The sequence below is a fragment of the Silurus aristotelis genome (genome assembly GCF_946808225.1).
Source record: "Silurus aristotelis genome assembly, chromosome: 5".
NCBI lineage: Eukaryota > Metazoa > Chordata > Actinopteri > Siluriformes > Siluridae > Silurus > Silurus aristotelis.
Genome location: NC_139578.1, coordinates 30,437,181 through 30,456,698, shown reverse-complemented (window position 1 = coordinate 30,456,698; position 19,518 = coordinate 30,437,181).

Here is a 19,518-nt window from a genome sequence, read left to right as displayed (position 1 = left end):
CCGGCTCTAGACATAGAGGTCAGTCTCAAGATATTGATACCCTTAGGAGACCAGCTGTCAGCCTGGGAAGCTCTGCCAGACATGTCTCGATTGGACCTGCGCACTGTAGAGCGAGGCTATACGATTCAGTTCGGGTCACGTCCGCTCCGGTTAAACGAGTTTGTCCCACTCTGGTGGGAATCAAGCAAGCTCTGGTCATGTCCAAGCATTTCCTAATGAAGAGTATTAGTATACAAAACATTATATAATGGTTAAAACCTCTTAGCCTTCAGCGAAGCCCGACAGATATCCCATTGTTCTCAGGTGTTAATTTTAAGCAATAGATTAAATGAAAAGGGAGAAGAGTAACCATGACTAACTATACATCATTCCAAAGGTCTAAGCCTCACGCAGGGATTTCAGATCACTGTTTTTCAATAGAAAAGGTATAACGAATATATTGTCTGAATAAGTAGTACACACAAACATGTATTAAAAAAATGCACTACTTACATTATTTTTGCAAGAATGGGTCACAAACGCATCCACTGCTGCAAATACCAGTTTATTAGGAAAGATAAGGCTCCACTGAACAAGATGCTGTAAAGCATCTTTGCTCCCACCGAACAATAGTGCTGTAATTTAGATGGGTATTCTTTTGTTTACGTCACAATATTTCGATTGGTGTATTGTTTCTATATGTTTCGGAATAACTTTCGCATAAAAAACGACATCTTGGTGGTAAAAAAAACAAACAAATATGGCTGGTAGAATATAGTGTTACAAAACAAATGAGACCACGCACCAAAATAAAGTCAAAGAAAGGCGGAAACTCCATTGAATGGAAGCCTCCATTCTATGGGCAGATGCTATGACCCAGACATAGTCTCAGATAAATGTTCGTAGGAATCAAATTTTTCATGATATTTTTAATTTTCAATTTAAAATATAAACTCATGAGACATGTGGCTTTTAACCCATTACTTTTCTGGATTGCTACCAGGACTGATTTAATGTATTTATATATAAAGTATGAATTAAAAATTTCAATTCAGGAAGTGTATATTCATGGTAGTTCATAACCTATAACTATCTATAACAATATTTTTTGAGCAATATCATCTTTAAATAATGGACAGTAAAGATCAAAGTGTCTTATTTTTAAATATATTTAAATTGTGTATGTAGCCCAATTTTATTAGGAACTGTTAACATTTAAATTTAGGCAGGGCATTTTCAGCTGTAAGTCCCAAAAGCTCTGGCGAAGGCTAACAGGCTAAGTTGATATTTGTTTTTTTTCAATTAGTGTAAGTAATATACAATGAATAATACTACAGGATCCAGTAATCTACTTTAAGCAATAGAAATAAAGCTTGTAATATAAATAAATTGTTTGGTTCAATGTTAAAATTCTAGTGAACCTTAATAATGAGTACAACACAAGATTATATTTTTAAAAAAGCATATAAATGCTAATATTTACAAAGCTGCAAAAAAAAAGTAAATAAAAAGACACCACAAGTCTGATCTTAAATATGCACTCCAAAATTATCATAAATGTGACATGAAATGTATTAATTTGTAATGTGTAAGGTAATCGAATGTTTTAAGTTTAAAAGCAAAGCACAATCCTGACACGCTGCCTCAAAATATTAGCTTTTTGTAGCATTGCATTGTAGCAATAAATCTGTATTATCAAATAATCATAACAATAAATAAATTTTTTTTGCATCCTCTTCTTATACATAAAATTTGCTCACTCCTCCAGAACAGCAGTCTTGATTCTCTTTTCATTTCATTAGAAAAGAACAGAGGCATTTTTATTGCAAGTTCACTCAAGATGATTATACCAGTAAAACAACCAACGACATTTGATCTCGTCCTAACCGCATGTCACTATGATGGATAACTAAATTTTTCCTGTATTATATCAGTTCATATTTACATTTACAGCATGTAGCAGACGCACTTATCCAGAGTGTCAGGGATCTCCCTGCCACGCCTCCCTCTGTAGCTGTTAGGGATTCACCCTGCAACGCCAACCCTCGGTAGCAGTCACGCTGCCTCGTTGTGGATTACTCCTCCCGAGCAGATATTCTTTGCTTTTCGTCATGGCTTAAGAGAGTGTGTTTTGGTTGAACTGCTTAATAAAGACAATGATTGAGCTATTTCCGCTTCCGCGTCATCAGCCTGACTGAAGAACCGACCTTAACCAAAAGCGGATTCGCCATACCGCGATTTCGACCGCGATGGATCTGCAGCTGAACCCGGCTTCGGATATCCCCAGGAAGCTCAGTGCCGCTCCTCGCGGCTCAGAACCACAGACGGCTGTGCCACGCCCCTCAGCGAGCGCGAGGGGATTTTCGGCTCGTTTCTCCAGGGAGAGAGACGAATTAGCCAGATTACTGCGGAGCATCGGCGAGTATGTGGAGGAAAATCTTTCCCAGTTTCCTCCAAACGAGCCAAGATCGCCTTCTGTTTTTCCCTCCTGCCTGGTGATGCTCTCTCCAAAGCCAGCACACTATGGAGCGCCAAAGTGGGCAATTTTGGCTTACTCGCCGAGTTCAGCGGGCTTCTTCTGGGGAAGTTTGGGATGGAGGTGGCGGATCTCCACGACAGTCCCCTCGACGATGAAAGTGCTCCGTTCGTGAGTCCTTCAGAGCGCACAGCTCTGTTCCAGGATTCTCTGAGGTTCTCTCCGTTCCAAGGTTCTTAAGAGCGCGTGACTCCGACCCAAGGATCTCCCAGGTGCGCAGCTCCGTTCCCAGGTTCTTCAGGGTGCGCGGCTCTGTGCCAGGATTCTCCAAGGTGCTCGGCTTTGTTCCAAGGTTCTTCAGAGCGCGCAGCTCCGTTCCAGGATTCTCCCAGGTGCGCAGCTCTGTTCCGAGATTCTCACAGGTACGCGGCTCCATCCCAGAGCTTCCATGAGCACGCGGCTCCATTCCAGTGCGTCCAAGAGCGCGCGGCTCCGTCCCAGAGCTTCCACGTGCACGAGCTTCCTGACCGTGCCACCACAGAACATCTACAAGCGCGCTGCTCTGTTCCGAGGTTTCCGTGGGCATGCCGCTCCACCACAGTGTCTCCAGGAGCGCGCCTCGCCACCACAGTGTCTCCAGGAGCGCGCCTCGCCGCCACAGTGTCTCCAGGAGCGTGCCTTGCCGGCAAAGACCCGTCACGAGCGCGCCTTGCCGCCTCAGACCCGTCACGAGAGCACCGAGCCGCCACAGACCCGTCACGAGAGCGCCGAGCCGCCACAGACCGGTCATGAGAGCGCCGAGCCGCCACAGACCGGTCACGAAAACGTGGAGCCGACACAGACCGGTCACGAGTGCGCCGAGCCGACACAGACCGGTCACGAGCCACCACAGTGTTTCCACGAGCGCGTCGCGCCGCCACAGTGTTCTGCTGAGGGTGCCGCTCAGGAGAGCACAGCTCAGTTCAAAGGCCGCGAAGAGGTCGTTGTACCACCGCCTGGCCGCGAAGAGGTCGTCGTACCGCCGACTGGCCGCAAAGAGGTCGTCGTGCCACCGCCTGGCCACAAAGAGGTCGTCTTACCGCTGCATGGCCAGCAGAAGAACGTCAAACCGCCGCCTCCAAGTTCTCCTCAAGGCGACGGCTTGGCCCCGAGCTCCACATAAGGCGACGTCTTGCCCCCAGCTCTCCTCAGGGCGAAGGCTCGCCCCCGAGTTCTCCTCAGGGCAAAGGCTCGCCCCCGAGTTCTCCTCAGGGCGAAGGCTCACCCCCAAGTGTCCCTGATGGCAACCGCTCGCCTCCCTGCTCCCCGCAGGGCGACGGCTCGCCTCCAGGTTCTCCGCAGGGCGACGGGCCGCCACCAGGTTCCCCGCAGGGCGACGGGTTGCCACCAGGATCCCCGCAGGGCAACGTCGGTCCTCCAGGTCCCTCTGACGGCGACGTCGGTCCTCCAGGTCCCTCTGACGGCGACGTCGGTCCTCCAGGTCCCTCAGAGGGTGGCACAATGTTCCTGATCTCCGCCGGGGACGTCGCTCGGCCTCTGGTCTCCGCCGGGGACGTCTCTCGCCCACTGGTCTCCACCCGGGACATCCTCCAACCACCGGTCTTGGACGCCGTCCAGTTCCAGTTCCCTGCCGTGGAGGTCGCTCCGCCTCTGATCTCCGCCAGGGACTTCACTCAGCCTCCGGTCTTCGCTAAGGGCGTGGCTCAGTTCCGTATCTTCATGCTGGGTGTCGTTCCGTTCCTGATCTCCGCAGAGGAGATCAGGAACTTCTAAGCTTCGCCTTGGGCTCTTCCCAGTCTTCCCCAGTTCCACAGCAATGCTCACCGGGCCTCCTTCGACCCTGGGCGGTTAGTGAGGCCTTCCTCAGAGTGCCCTGGCCTGCCTGGCTTAGGTGGGTTTTGGGGTGTCAGGTGTCGCCCCTGGAGGGGGGGGTACAGTCAGGGATCCCCCTGCCACGCCTCCCTCTGTAGCTGTCAGGGATCCCCCTGTCACGCCTCCCTCTGTAGCTGTCAGGGATTCATCCTGCCACGCCCCCCTCGGTAGCAGTCACGCTGTCTCGTTATCCCGTGCTGGCCTTGAATACCGACAGCTGTGGCTCATTAAGGATGAGAACTCACGTTCTCGAGTCACAGGCTGTCGGTTCTTGAATGTCATGCTGGTGATTCCAGTGGCTGCTCGACCGCCAGCATTCCCTGCTGACTCCGTGTTGGATTACTCTTTGCCGTGGAGTTACGCATTTCAAGTTTTGCTTTTTCGTTGGACATTTGCTCGCGTTGTGGATTACTCGTCCCGAGCGGATATTCTTTGTTTGCTTTTCATCACCGCTTAAGAGAGTGTTTTTTGGTTGAACTGACACAGAGCAACTTACAAAGATTCTTTTATTAATATACACTGAGTAGTTGATGTCCCAGCAAGGTTCCCTGGTGGTCTAGTGGTTAGGATGCGGTGCTCTCACCGCTGCGGTCCGGGTTCGATCCCCGGTCAGCGAACCAACCCCAGCCACTTTCAGTGCCGGTCCCAAGCCCGGATAAATTGGGGAGGGTTGCGTTAAGAAGGGCATCCAGCGTAAAAAAAAAAATCTAAAATATTGTCAAATTATTTTTTTTTACTAAGGTGATGTTTTGTTCTTGCAATAATAACGTTAGTTTGCTCCTTATGTGTAATGTAGTGAGGTACTGAAAAGTTCCTACCTTGAGCTCTGTAATATTTGACCAGCAGAATGATGGTGATCAGCAGATACGGAGAGGCCGTCACTACACTACTGATCAGCATGAGCACTGAGAATGGAGCTTCTACATGTGATGGACCTGAGACAGAATACAACAAAAATTACAAAAACACTTTATTCATCAACTGTATTTTTAGATCAAACTGATATACAAATAAAATCATTTTCATTTGGACAAAAACACACGTGAGCACAGTACATATTTTACAAAGACTTGTTTACGAAGATTTGTTCTACCAAAACTGATTCAGCTCAGGAGTGAAATTTAACTGTTCCAGTCTCTTGCTATTATCAGGAAACATTAATATTACAAAACTTTCAGAACTTTTATAACAGAGTTTAAAACCAGTTAAGTGCGTCTTGTCAAACAGTTCTCCCAGTTAGAAACCCAGAGTTCTGAATATTCTGTAATTAAACCTTATCCTGTTTTTCTTTAACAATAATCAAAGAACATAAAGACTCACCATGAACTGTGATGTTGACAGGATTAATGTTTTCCCCAGTTTCTGACTCACACCAGTAAACTCAAGTGTCTGATATGGAGAGGAAGCTGATGTTAAATGTAGACCCAAAACTTAATTCCCATTGTGAACAATTTGCAACTTTTTTTTTTTTGCATGATTCGTCTCACTGTTCATCTTTTTGAAGAGTTACTCTGGTCCTCACAGCTCAGTGAGAGAGAGTCTTTAGTAAAGTGTTGAGATCTGTTGGGACTGATGATCAGAGACACTGGAGGAGATTCACCTTAAATACAGAATATTATAATTCATATGCATTATTAGAATTGTGTTTTCATCCCATAAATTGCAGTGAACACATTTACACCATGTTTTATTAAACAGTGCTATTTGAATAAGAATAATCCTCTACCACTGCTCAGGGCTCTTCAACTGCTTTTAACATTCATCACTCAGTAGGGTGAATATAAAGATATTTACACTAAACATTAACACAGCTCAGATTCTTTATTTACAGTATTAATGTTGTGGATTTCTTTTTATTCATGCATCTACATTTAACACTCCCACACCAGTGTTGTTATTTGACCTTACCAGTGATCCATAGTGGCTTGGGACTGCTGTTCTTTGTGGAAAATGCTGGGTTTCCTCTCGCTCCTCTGCACCTATAAAGTCCTGTGTGATTTAGAACATCATGACTAAGAGTGTAGGAATCTCCAGATCCTCTGTTGCTGTCTAAGTGGAGCAGCAGCTTGTATTTGATGTGACTGTCATTGACTTCACATGGAGCAACTTTGTGCCAGCTGTATGTCCAGTCTGAAAAGGAATCTTTAACCTCACAGCTTAGAGTCACTGAGTCTCCTTCAGTCAGCCAGTTCTTTGAAGATACACTCAGTAAAGGTTGTGGTTTCTCTGTTATACAGGAAATACAAAATATAATTATATATTAAACAAAATAATAAATGTTTTTGCCCCCATTTTTCCATGAGCTGAAGTCAAAGATCTAAGACTGAGACTAAGACCAAGATTGTCTGAGACCAGCCACCCGGACAGCTGCTGCAACGATCGGCTTGCATAACCAATTAATTTCTGCTCAAACTGTCAGAATCTGTTTCAAAGAAGCTCAGCTGCATGCTTGTTGTCCTCATCAGGTTCTCGACCTGACTGTTCGTCGTCATACCCGACTTGAGTGGACAAATGCTCACATTCAATGGGGTGTGGCACTTTTGGAGAGGTGTTCTCTTCACGGATTAATCCTGGTTTTCACTGTACAGGGCAAAATGTGTGCGGGAAATGGTGGTCACACCATTACTGACTAGTTTTCAGTGACCCCACCCCCCACCCCCCAAAATCATTTTAAAGTGGCACCCCTAATGGGAGAAGCCGAAAGAAAGATAAATAAATCTGTAATATAATTATTAACAGCCTTTGTTTTAATGTTGTGGTGAAAGAAGTTTAAAAAACTCTTATGATCACAAATCATCTTCAACAGTGCCTTGCGAAAGTATTCGGCCCCCTTGAACTTTGCGACCTTTTGCCACATTTCAGGCTTCAAACAAAAGATATAAAACTGTAATTTTTTGTGAAGAATCAACAACAAGTGGGACACAATCATGAAGTGGAACGAAATTTATTGGATATTTCAAACTTTTTCTTCCTGTGGGCTCACCACCTGCAGGAGGGACCGTGAGGGACGGTGCTGTGAGGATTGGGCAGCAGTCGAAGGCGGGGGTCTGCTTAGACTGCTGCCCCCGCGACCCGAATTACGGATAAGCGGGAGAGAATGAATGAATGAATGAATGAATTTCAAACTTTTTTAACAAATAAAAAACTGAAAAATTGGGCGTGCAAAATTATTCAGCCCCTTTACTTTCAGTGCAGCAAACTCTCTCCAGAAGTTCAGTGAGGATCTCTGAATGATCCCATGTTGACCTAAATGACTAAAAAACTTTCTTTTCGGCTTCTCCCGTTAGGGGTCGCCACAGCGGATCCTCCGCACGTTTGATTTGGCACATGTTTTACGCTGGATGCCCTTCCTAACGCAACCCTCCCCAATTTATCCGGGCTTGGGACCGGCACTAAGAGTGGCTGGGGATGGTTCCCTGACCGGGAATCGAACCCGGGTCGCAGCGGTGGGAGCGCTGCATCTTAACTACTAGACCACCAGGGGACCTATGTTGACCTAAATGACTAATGATGATAAATAGAATCCACCTGTGTGTAATCAAGTCTCTGTATAAATGCACCTGCACTGTGATGGTCTCAGAGGTCCGTTTAAAGCGCAGAGAGCATCATGAAGAAAAAGGAACACACCAGGCAGGTCCGAGATACTGTTGTGGAGAAGTTTAAAGCCGGATTTGGATACAAAAAGATTTCCCAAGCTTTAAACATCTCAAGGAGCACTGTGCAAGCGATAATATTGAAATTGAAGGAGTATCAGACCACTGCAAATCTACCAAGACCTGGCCGTCCCTCTAAACTTTCAGCTCATACAAGGAGAAGACTGATCAGAGATGCAGCCAAGAGGCCCATGATCACTCTGGATGAACTGCAGAGATCTACAGCTGAGGTGGGAGACTCTGTCCATAGGACAACAATCAGTCGTATACTGCACAAATCTGGCCTTTATGGAAGAGTGGCAAGAAGAAAGCCATTACTTAAAGATATCCATCAAAAGTGTCGGTTAAAGTTTGCCACAAGCCACCTGGGAGACACACCAAACATGTGGAAGAAGGTGCTCTGGTCAGATGAAACCAAAATCGAACTTTGGCAACAATGCAAAACGTTATGTTTGGCGTAAAAGCAACACAGCTCATCACCCTGAACACACCATCCCCACTGTCAAACATGGTGGTGGCAGCATCATGGTTTGGGCCTGCTTTTCTTCAGCAGGGACAGGGAAGATGGTTAAAATTGATGGGAAGATGGACGGAGCCAAATACAGGACCATTCTGGAAGAAAACCTGATGGAGTCTGCAAAAGACCTGAGACTGGGACAGAGATTTGTCTTCCAACAAGACAATGATCCAAAACATAAAGCAAAATCTACAATGAAATGGACCACAAATAAACATATCCAGGTGTTAGAATGGCCAAGTCAAAGTCCAGACCTGAATCCAATCGAGAATCTGTGGAAAGAACTGAAAACTGCTGTTCACAAATGCTCTCCATCCAACCTCACTGAGCTCGAGCTGTTTTGCAAGGAGGAATGGGCAAAGATTTCAGTCTCTCGATGTGCAAAACTGATAGAGACATACCCCAAGTGACTTACAGCTGTAATCGCAGCAAAAGGTGGCGCTACAAAGTATTAACTTAAGGGGGCTAAATAATTTTGCATAAATTTGATTGTGTCCCACTTGTTGTTGATTCTTCACCAAAAATTACAGTTTTATATCTTTATGTTTGAAGCCTGAAATGTGGCAAAAGGTCGCAAAGTTCAAGGGGGCCGAATGCTTTCACAAGGCACTGTAAATATCTGGATAATAACAGAGGCAAGAAAAGATGAGATTTACTGTCTTCTGTCTTATTGTGTCCTGTGTATTATTATTCACACTGACTCACCACAGTTATAATATAACAATAGACTACCACATCCTGGTGTTACCACGACTCACCTGATACATTCAGAGTAACAGCATCACTAAGCTCTAAATGCTGATAGTGAATTTTCTGTCCTCTGCAGGTGTAGTTACCAGTGTAAGACTTATTTACAGAGTGGATATGGATCTCTGGCATTGTGCTGTTTGTATAGACTTTATTATCCTTCATCCAGTTGTATCTCCACTCAGTGTCTCCTCCTCCCTGAATGTCACATTTGAATGTAACATTTTCTCCTTTGTACACTTGATTATCAGGTTGAATGGACAACACAGCTTTCTGTGTCCCTACAATAAATCATAAAAAAAAAGATTAATAAATTCATTAATAGGTCAATAAATATACAAAGTTGACTATTTATTCAAGTAAGTCAAGCTACAGCAGGAGTCAGAGGTTTCTGCCCTACCGTTGTAGAACAGACTTTCAGTTAGTGTTTAGGATTCAGAGACAGTCTCAGTATTTAAGTCTAAGCTGAAAGTCATGTGGTCTTGCTTGAGTCCCTATTCTCTCTATTGTATGAATTGTATTAGAAAAGAGTAATGATTTCTAATAACACAATTCTGTGTGAATGAATCTGGTTTCTCTTTGCAGCAGAGTGTCAGAATCCAAATAAATTGAACATTAGATTAACTGATATGAGAGAAATTTCCCAAAAGCAACTGAAATAGAAAATTCTGCATACTGCAATGTGTGCATGTGCAAATGTAAAGTATAACTACAATAAATATAATATATAACCATAATCACCTTCAGCATGTGGCACTGGTGTGAGTGCAATCAGCACTAAAAAAGACAAGCAGAGATCATGATGAAAACATGGTAAAGATTCAGTGTATGATTAAAACCAGCAGATATTTGAGAAACCTAAACACGTGTAAAGAAAACAATATATTGAACTGTATCATTATGAGCAATGGAAACCATCAAACCTTTAGAAAATTATCAAGAAGTAAAAACAATTGTGCAAAGCAATATGGATGTCTTTCTGAAAATTGATAAATAAAAAAAAGCTTAATAGGCTGCATGGGTTTAGAAACTTCTCCAGAAATCAATGTCTGTGAATACATTTGCTGTACCATCCAAAAATGCAGGAAATATAGAAAACAATAACAATAAACTCTAATAATAATCTCCAATGAGAAGCAATATGTGAACATGTTTCAGAAATGCTGCCATCTTCACTAAATAGCTAATTTACAAAATGGAGTAAGACAAATGTGAGTAAGTGAAAAACTGTTCTGTGGTCAAAGAAATCAATATTTGAAATTATTTTTGCTTACCATGAACGTCTCTCTAGGTTTTGTATGTAACCCCGGTTCCCTGAGAGAACGAGGCGCTGCTTTAGCAACACTTTAGGAACGCGACTGCATTGTCCATGCTCTGAATAATGTGTGTAATCAGTCAAAATTAGGCGCGGGCCATCACCAGCGGGGAAACATCATGATCAGCAAGTATAAAATGCACATGGATTGAAGCAAGCTCCAGCTTCTATAAAAGAGAAGGAAGCACTGCAGTGACGCTGACAGAGTGGCCTAGAGACAAAGCATCTCGTTCCCTCCAGGAACTAGAGTTACATATGTAACCTAAAGACGTTTGGGAACAAGTGTCGAATCACACCAGACTGAACATTCCCTGACTAGTGTGTATGGGCATGGCATGGCACTGTGGTCCAGGTTGTAAAATCGGACAAATGTACACGGGCTGGACCAGCCCACAGCATTGCAGATGTCTTGAAGGGGTACTCCAGAGGACCAAGCCACACTCCAGGTCAAGTGAGCTCCGACACGGAATGGCGCGAGGAGACCAGAGGACTCATAAGAGGATGCCAGAGGACTCATAAGAGGATGCAATGGCATCAATGATCCATCTGATCTGGGTTTGCTTATAAGCAGATAGTGCCTCTCCTAGGAGGGCTGTAGCAGACAAGCAGTTGGTAGGACTTCCTCCAGGGACCCGTCCTATGGACATTAGTGTCCAGTGCTCATACCAAGCATAGCCGGTTCAGTTCCTCCTGGTCTGGGGCCTGAAACGGAAAAGGGTAGTAACCTAATGGGTTGTGGGATGACTGAGTGCACCTTTGGCATGTAATCTATTCTAGACTATATAAAGACACTGGTCATGCCTGGAGTAAACTTCAAAAAGGAGGGGACAACAGAAAGGGCCTTCAGATTTCCAACTCTTTTGAGAGAACAAATGGCCAACAAGAATGGTGTCTTGATTGAAAGGTGCCTCCAAGATGCCTTGGACAGGGGCCTGAAGGGGGGCTCAGACAGAGCCTCCAACACGACAGCCAAGTCCCACCCAGGCACTCTAGGACTGGATCCAGCTGGTGTTGCCCAAACCACAAGCAAAACAGGTGGCATCTATCGACACACAACCTCCTCGTGGAGGGAGTTCTGGAATGGGAAATGGTCTCTACCACCTCGCTGGAGAGACCGGAACCACTGAGCTGTGACCCCTCAGGGGCCACAGCCACACCCTCCACAACTCCGGGTGGGGGTGGACTATGGTGCCCCTGGCCTGGGAGAGGAGATCCGTCCTCAGAGGAATCTCCCAGGGAGGGTTCTTAAGGAGAGCTACCAGGAGCCACCAGAAGGAGACTGACTCCATCCGAGCGAACTCTCTTGAATCCCAAATGACGCCGAGATAGGTGGTTCTCTGAAATGGAGAAAGCACACTCTTTTCGACATTCAAAGCCTTCATGTGATCGAGCCTGCTAACTGCTCTGATCGAGCCAATATCAACCAATTGTCAATATAGTTACAAGTGAGCACACAGCCCATCTTATAGAAACCATATCTATACCTCGTTTAGTAAAACCAAGAGTTAAATACACAAGATCCAGAATTAATCTTATTACAGTAAAAACTGAAAAATGCCAGATAAACAATGTAACAAAGTTCTAAAGTTTGGTCTTTTAAACATTAAATTACTTGCACCCAAAGCACTGATTGTAAATGAGATGATCACAGATAATAATCTCGATGCACCCTGTCTCACTGAAACCTGGATTAAACCAGATGATTATATGGGTCTAAACGAGTCTACACCGTCAGGATATGTTTATAAGTATGAGCCCCATCAGACTGTTCGTGGTGGGGGTGTAGCAACCATTTATAGTGCCTCTCTTAATGTTAGTCAGATATTAGGATTCAGCTTTAAATCATTTAAAGTGCTCATTCTTAAAATTTTATTTTCAGACAATAGAAAACTCGCTCTGGTCACTGTGTACAGACCCCGAGGGCCCTACGCTGATTTTCTTCAAGAGTTTGCTTGTTTTCTCTCAGACCTCTTGATCAATTTTGATAAAGTGCTGCTTGTTGGAGATTTTAATATTCATTAAGATGATGCAAACGATGCCCTAGGATTATCATTTGTCGACTTATTAAACTCTTTTGGGGTTAAACAAAACGTCACCACATTATCGACTTGGTAGGACTATTGTTCTGACCACTAAGGACAGATTAATAAATAACCTGCCTGATTTATCTCAATTTCACACTAAACCCATAACTACTAATAATCTTGATGAAATGGCTTACAACATAGACCTTATCCTCACTAGCTCATTAGACACCGTTGCCCCATCCAGTTAAAAAAGGTTAGAGAACAAGCACCTGCACCTTGGTATAATGGTCATAAACATGCCTTCAAGAGAACAGCCCGTAATCTGGAGAGAAAATGGAGGAAAACTAAATTGGAGGTTTTTAGAATTGCGTATAAAGACAGTATGCTCAGCTACAGACAAGCACTAAAAGCTGCTAGAGCTGAACACCTGAGAAAACTCATTGAAAACAACAAAAACAATCTCAGGCTCCTTTTTACTACAGTAGCTTAGTTAACTACAATTCAGGGATCTGAAAAATGTGTTCCATCACAGTTTAGTAGGGAAGACTTTATGAATTTCTTTACTGAAAAAATAGATAACATTAGAAAAACAATTCTGGCGGTCCAACCTCTGACAGTATCTCCTGACACAATCTCACCTACAACTCCACAACTACACTGTTTTACATGTATAGGACAGGAACAACTGTATAATGTTATTACCAAAGCTAAATCAACAACGTCAGTTAGATCCCATTCCAACTAATCTATTGAAGGAAGTGTTATATACAGCTGATTAGCCCGTTCTCAATATTATTAACTCCTCACAACATTAGGTCACGTCCCTAAATCCCTCAAGTTAAGCCCCTCATTAAAAAACCTAATCTGGATCCAAACACGCTATCGAATTACAGACCCATTTCAAATCTCCCATTCATGTCTAAGATTTTAGAAAAGATTGTCGCTGCCCAGTTCTGTTCCCACTTGCAAGAGAACAATATCTTTAAAGATTTTCAGTCAGGTTTTAGGCCCCATCATAGCACAGAAACTGCCCTAGTTAAAATCATTAATGACCTGTTTTAAGCTTCAGACCAAGGCTTCATCTCTCTGTTAGTTTTACCAGATCCTAGTGCTGCATTCAACGCTATAGACCGTGATCTTCTCCTAGATGGGTTACAGAATTACATCGGCATTCAGGGACAGGCATTAAGATGGTTTAAAACCTACCTGTCCGATCGTTACCATTTCGTAGACTTAAATGGAGAGCTATCCAGGCTAATGAAAGTAAATTATGGCATGCCACAAGGTTCAGTTCTACGACCCCTGCTTTTCACAATATACATGCTTCCCTTAGGAAATATTATTAGAAGGCATGGAATTAGCTTCCATTGTTATGCTGATGATACCCATCTATATATCTCATCAAAACCAGGCGATACAGCTCAATTAGCTCAGATAACTTAGTGTGTTAAAGAAATAAGAGATTGGATGACCCATAACTTTCTACTATTAGTTAATAATAGTAGAATTCTACTACTAATTCTACTAATTAGCTATTAATATAGACTATTGTAACGCATTACTAAGTGGATGTCCTGCATCATTAATAAACAAGCTTCAGTTAGTTCAGAATGCGGCAGCAAGAGTTCTTACTAGGTCAAGAAAATATGATCATAACCCCAATCTTATCATCCCTACATTGGCTTCCTGTTAATTTTCAAATAGACTACAAACTACTGCTTCTTACTTATAAAGCACTAAATGGTTTGGCTCTCATGTATCTATCCAGTCTTTTAACACGCTACAATCCGTCACGCTCCCTGAGATCTCAAAACTCTGGGCTTCTAGTAGTTCCTAGAATAGCAAAGTCGACTAAAGGCGGTAGATCATTCTCACATTTAGCTCCTAAACTCTGGAATAGTCTTCCTGCCAGTGTCCAGGGCTCAGACACACTCTCCCAGTTTAAGTGCAGATTAAAAACATATCTTTTTAGCAAAGCCTACACATAACATGTCTCACATCATAACCGTGTGCTCCAGAACATATGATCACATGCAAATTATCAACTTGTGCTGTTAATATTATGAACAGCGGGAAACGCTAATTTCTCTCCACTGCTTCTCTTTCTCTCCCCATCCCGAGGCATCCTGAGGTTTGGCCAGCTCCAGTCACGTCCCACCTCATGAAGATTATGGACCTTTAAAGAAGTAGATGCCGAACTCGCAAAGATCCCGAACCATCTAGAGACGTACCAGTGCCAATTGGATTCATGTGGAGTTTTGACATTGGACCTCCTGGAGTGTTTAAAGGCTCTGGCATGGAGAAGCTGATGCTGGATCTGTGATGATCACAAATGTTGAGCTCAGTAGCTCCTAGTTTTATAACCATAAAAACTGTATAAGACTGTAGAAAGAACATTACTTATAATCTTATACTCCAGTGCTCATGTTAGTTTTTACTCTCCATTGTTCTGTATTGTTGAAAGATTTATCAAACTCTTGATGTCACCCAAATGAGGATGGGTTCCCCTTTTGAGTCTGGTTCCTCTCAAGGTTTCTTCCTTCTTACATCTAAGGGACTTTGTCCTTGCCACAGTCGCCACCGCTGCCCATCAGGGATAAATGCACACCGTTCACCTTGACTGTTGATTTCTGTAAAAGCTGCTTTGAGACAATGTCCGTTGTGAAAAGTGCTATATAAATAAACTTGACTTGACTTGACTTGACTTGACTTGACTTGACTTGATAGTTGAGGATGTGGATGCTGCATAGACACATTTTGTGAAGGTGTGGGGTGAGAGGGCAATGCCAAAGGGAGGAACCTGATACTGGAAAGCAAACCTCAGGAACTTCCTGTGTAAAGGAAGAATGGATACATGAAAGTATGCATTCTTTAGATCTACCCTAACACACTGGGTGGAGACCAAGGAGGTGGAGCTAGCCGTGCCCTGAAGCACATTCAGTGGCAGGGTTAATGGACCACAGGGTTATTGTTAGCCTTCCTGTTGGCTAACAATACCTATGGTGGTCGATGGTAACCCTGGCCTCGACCGATCCGGTATGAAACTCTGATTCGTGATCCACATATTTGATTTGGCACATGTTTTTGTTTAACCTTGTTTGTTTAACCTTTATTTTTACAGGCAAGTCATTAAAAACAGGTTCTTATTTACAATGGCGGTCTGACAAGTGGAATAACCACTTAGGGAAAGGGAAATAGGGCTAAAATAAATACAAAACATTAAAAATACATACATGTTAACGATTACATAAATACATTTTAAAACAAATTATGTACAGAAGCAACTGCATATATCCGTGAACAAATATGATATAATATTTTTAAAGGATGAAATTGGAATTAATTTATCCAGTTTGAGAGTATTTAGCAAAGCATTCCAGTCGTGAGCGGCAGCAGATTGAAAAGACGCAAGACCAAACGCAGAGTTGGTTTTAGGAATGCTTAATTGAAAATGAAGTGAGGACCGGGTGTTATATGTGACAGGCTTTAGCTGCAACAAGTGACCTAAGTAAGGAGGTGAGTGGCCGAGAAGGGTCTTATAAATGAAGGTGAACCAGTGAATTTTATGGCGATTATAAAGGGGGGGCCAGTTAACAGATGAATATAAAGCACAATAGTGTGTATTGAAATAGAATGGTAAAGAGCATCAAGTTTTGATAGGGTGGACTTGCAAGCAACCATATATATAGTGTCTCCATAATCTAACATGGGTAGAATGGTCATTTGAATAAGAATAAGTTTGGCAGAAGTGGTGAAGGAAGAGCGGTTTTTGTAAAAGAAACCAAGCTTGGCTTTGACCTTAGATTGCAGCTTTGATATGTGGATAGAGAAAGAAAGTGAAGTTTCCAACCAGATGCCCAAGTAGTTATAAGCAGTGACTTGTTCTAGAGTAGCCCCCTTGCAGGTGGTGATGTTAAGGGCAGAAGGAGGCGTAGTACCCCTATGGCAAAACCACATGCTTTTTGTTTTGAAGGTAGCTTGAACAGCATCAGGGGAGGGACCTATGGCATAAAGGATTGTAACATTGGCATATAAGTGAATGAGTGAATTAACAACTGCCTGGGGAATGTTATTAATATAAATTGAGAAAAGAGTGGGACTAAGGATGGAGCCTTGGGGGACACCACTGGTGACCGGGAGAGAATGGGAGAAAAGGATTTCAAATATTACACGTTAAACCCGGTGAGAAAGATAATTTGAGAACCAAACCAGTGAGTGATCAGTGACACCAATGCTACTGAGTGTGTGAATAAGTGTGTTGTGGTCCACAGAGTCAAAAGCTTTTGCAAGATCAATGAATATAGCAGCACAATTTTGTTTGTTATCTAATGCAGATGTAATATCATTGAGCACTTTAGTGGTAGCAGTAACACAACCATACCCTGATCGGAAGCCAGACTGTGCCCCGGAGATGATACCGTTCACATTAAGATAATTGATTAGTTGTTTATTGACAAGGTTTTCCAGAATTTTAGACACACATGGCAAGATGGAAATTAGCCTGTAATTATTCAGGTCAGCCTGATCACCGCCCATATACAGAGGAAGCACAACCGCTTCTTTCCAAGCAGGTGGAATCTCGGCTGTATAGAGGGAGAGGTTAATGAGGGCTGTTAGTGGAGCCGCAATGACAGGGGCAGCAATTTAAATTAAAAAAGCAGCAAGATCATCTGACCCAACTGCTTTATTGGGGTCCAGAGTGGTCAGTTCCTTCAAGACTTCCCCCACTAAAACAGGCCGGATGGAAAAACTGTGAGGAGGTACTAAAATGCTGCAGGTATTAGAGGCTGCAGGGGCTGTAGAAATAGGGTTTATTGTATTTGAAACAAAGCCGGCATTTATGAAGTGGTGATTGAATGCTTTAGCCATGGAGTTTTTATTAGTGACAACTATGTCATCCAATTTTAGAGACAATGGTATGGTCCGGGGTTTGTTTTAAAAAATTTTTACCGTATTCCAAAATGCTTTTGGATTCGCACCACAAAGTGTGAGCTGTTTTTTTTTAAAAGTCAGCTTTAACCTCCCTCACTGCTTGTGTGGCCTTGTTACTGATTTGACTAAATAAAATTTAACAGAATTTGTCTTGCGTGCGCTGCGCCAGGCTGTTATTTTTTTCTGAAGCAGAACCACTAGATCACAATTAATCCACGGGCTGTTGCGTTTTTTTATACGCTAGATGCCCTTCCTACCGCAACCCTTCACATTTAGCCAGGCTTGGGACCGACAACTAAGAGTGCACTGGCTTGTGCAACCCAACCAAGTAAACATTAGGTATCTACTATCTAGATATCAGCAGTATTCCTAGAAACACAAGACCACATATCCAATCAGTTTCTTTGTTTTGTATATATTTGTATTATACTAAATTCATCTGTACTTACAGTGCCTTGCGAAAGTATTCGGCCCCCTTGAACTTTGCAACCTTTTGGCACATTTCAGGCTTCAAACATAAAGATATAAAACTGTAATTTTTTTGTGAAGAATCAACAACAAGTGGGACACAATCATGAAGTGGAACGAAATTTATTGGATATTTAAAACTTTTTTAACAAATAAAAAACTGAAAAATTGGGCTTGCAAAATTATTCAGCCCCCTTAAGTTAATACTTTGTAGCGCCACCTTTTGCTGCGATTACAGCTTTAAGTCACTTGGGGTATGTCTCTATCAGTTTTGCACATCGAGAGACTGAAATCTTTGCCCATTCCTCCTTGCAAAACAGCTCGAGCTCAGTGAGGTTGGATGGAGAGCATTTGTGAACAGCAGTTTTCAGTTCTTTCCACAGATTCTCGATTAGATTCAGGTCTGGACTTTGACTTGGCCATTCTAACACCTGGATATGTTTATTTGTGAACCATTCCATTGTAGATTTTGCTTTATGTTTTGGATCATTGTCTTGTTGGAAGACAAATCTCTGTCCCAGTCTCAGGTCTTTTGCAGACTCCATCAGGTTTTCTTCCAGAATGGTCCTGTATTTGGCTCCATCCATCTTTCCATCAATTTTAACCATCTTCCCTGTCCCTGCTGAAGAAAAGCAGGCCCAAACCATGATGCTGCCACCACCATGTTTGACAGTGGGAATGGTGTGTTCAGGGTAATGAGCTGTGTTGCTTTTACGCCAAACATAACGTTTTGCATTGTTGCCAAAAAAGTTCGATTTTGGTTTCATCTGACCAGAGCACCTTCTTCCACACTTTGGTGTGTCTCCCAGGTGGCTTGTGGCAAACTTTAACCGACACTTTTGATGGATATCTTTAAGTAATGGCTTTCTTCTTGCCACTCTTCCATAAAGGCCAGATTTGTGCAGTATACGACTGATTGTTGTCCTATGGACAGAGTCTCCCACCTCAGCTGTAGATCTCTGCAGTTCATCCAGAGTGATCATGGGCCTCTTGGCTGCAGCTCTGATCAGTCTTCTCCTTGTATGAGCTAAAAGTTTAGAGGGACGGCCAGGTCTTGGTAGATTTGCAGTGGTCTGATACACCTTCCATTTCAATATTATCGCTTGCACAGTGCTCCTTGGGATGTTTAAAGCTTGGGAAATCTTTTTGTATCCAAATCCGGCTTTAAACTTCTCCACAACAGTATCTCGGACCTGCCTGGTGTTTCTTGTTCTTCATGATGCTCTCTGCGCTTTAAATGGACCTCTGAGACTATCACAGTGCAGGTGCATTTATACGGAGACTTGATTACACACAGGTGGATTCTATTTATCATCATTAGTCATTTAGGTCAACATTGGATCATTCAGAGATCCTCACTGAACTTCTGGAGAGAGTTTGCTGCACTGAAAGTAAAGGGGCTGAATAATTTTGCACGCCCAATTTTTCAGTTTTTTATTTGTTAAAAAAGTTTGAAATATCCAATAAATTTCGTTCCACTTCATGATTGTGTCCCACTTGTTGTTGATTCATCACAAACAATTACAGTTTTA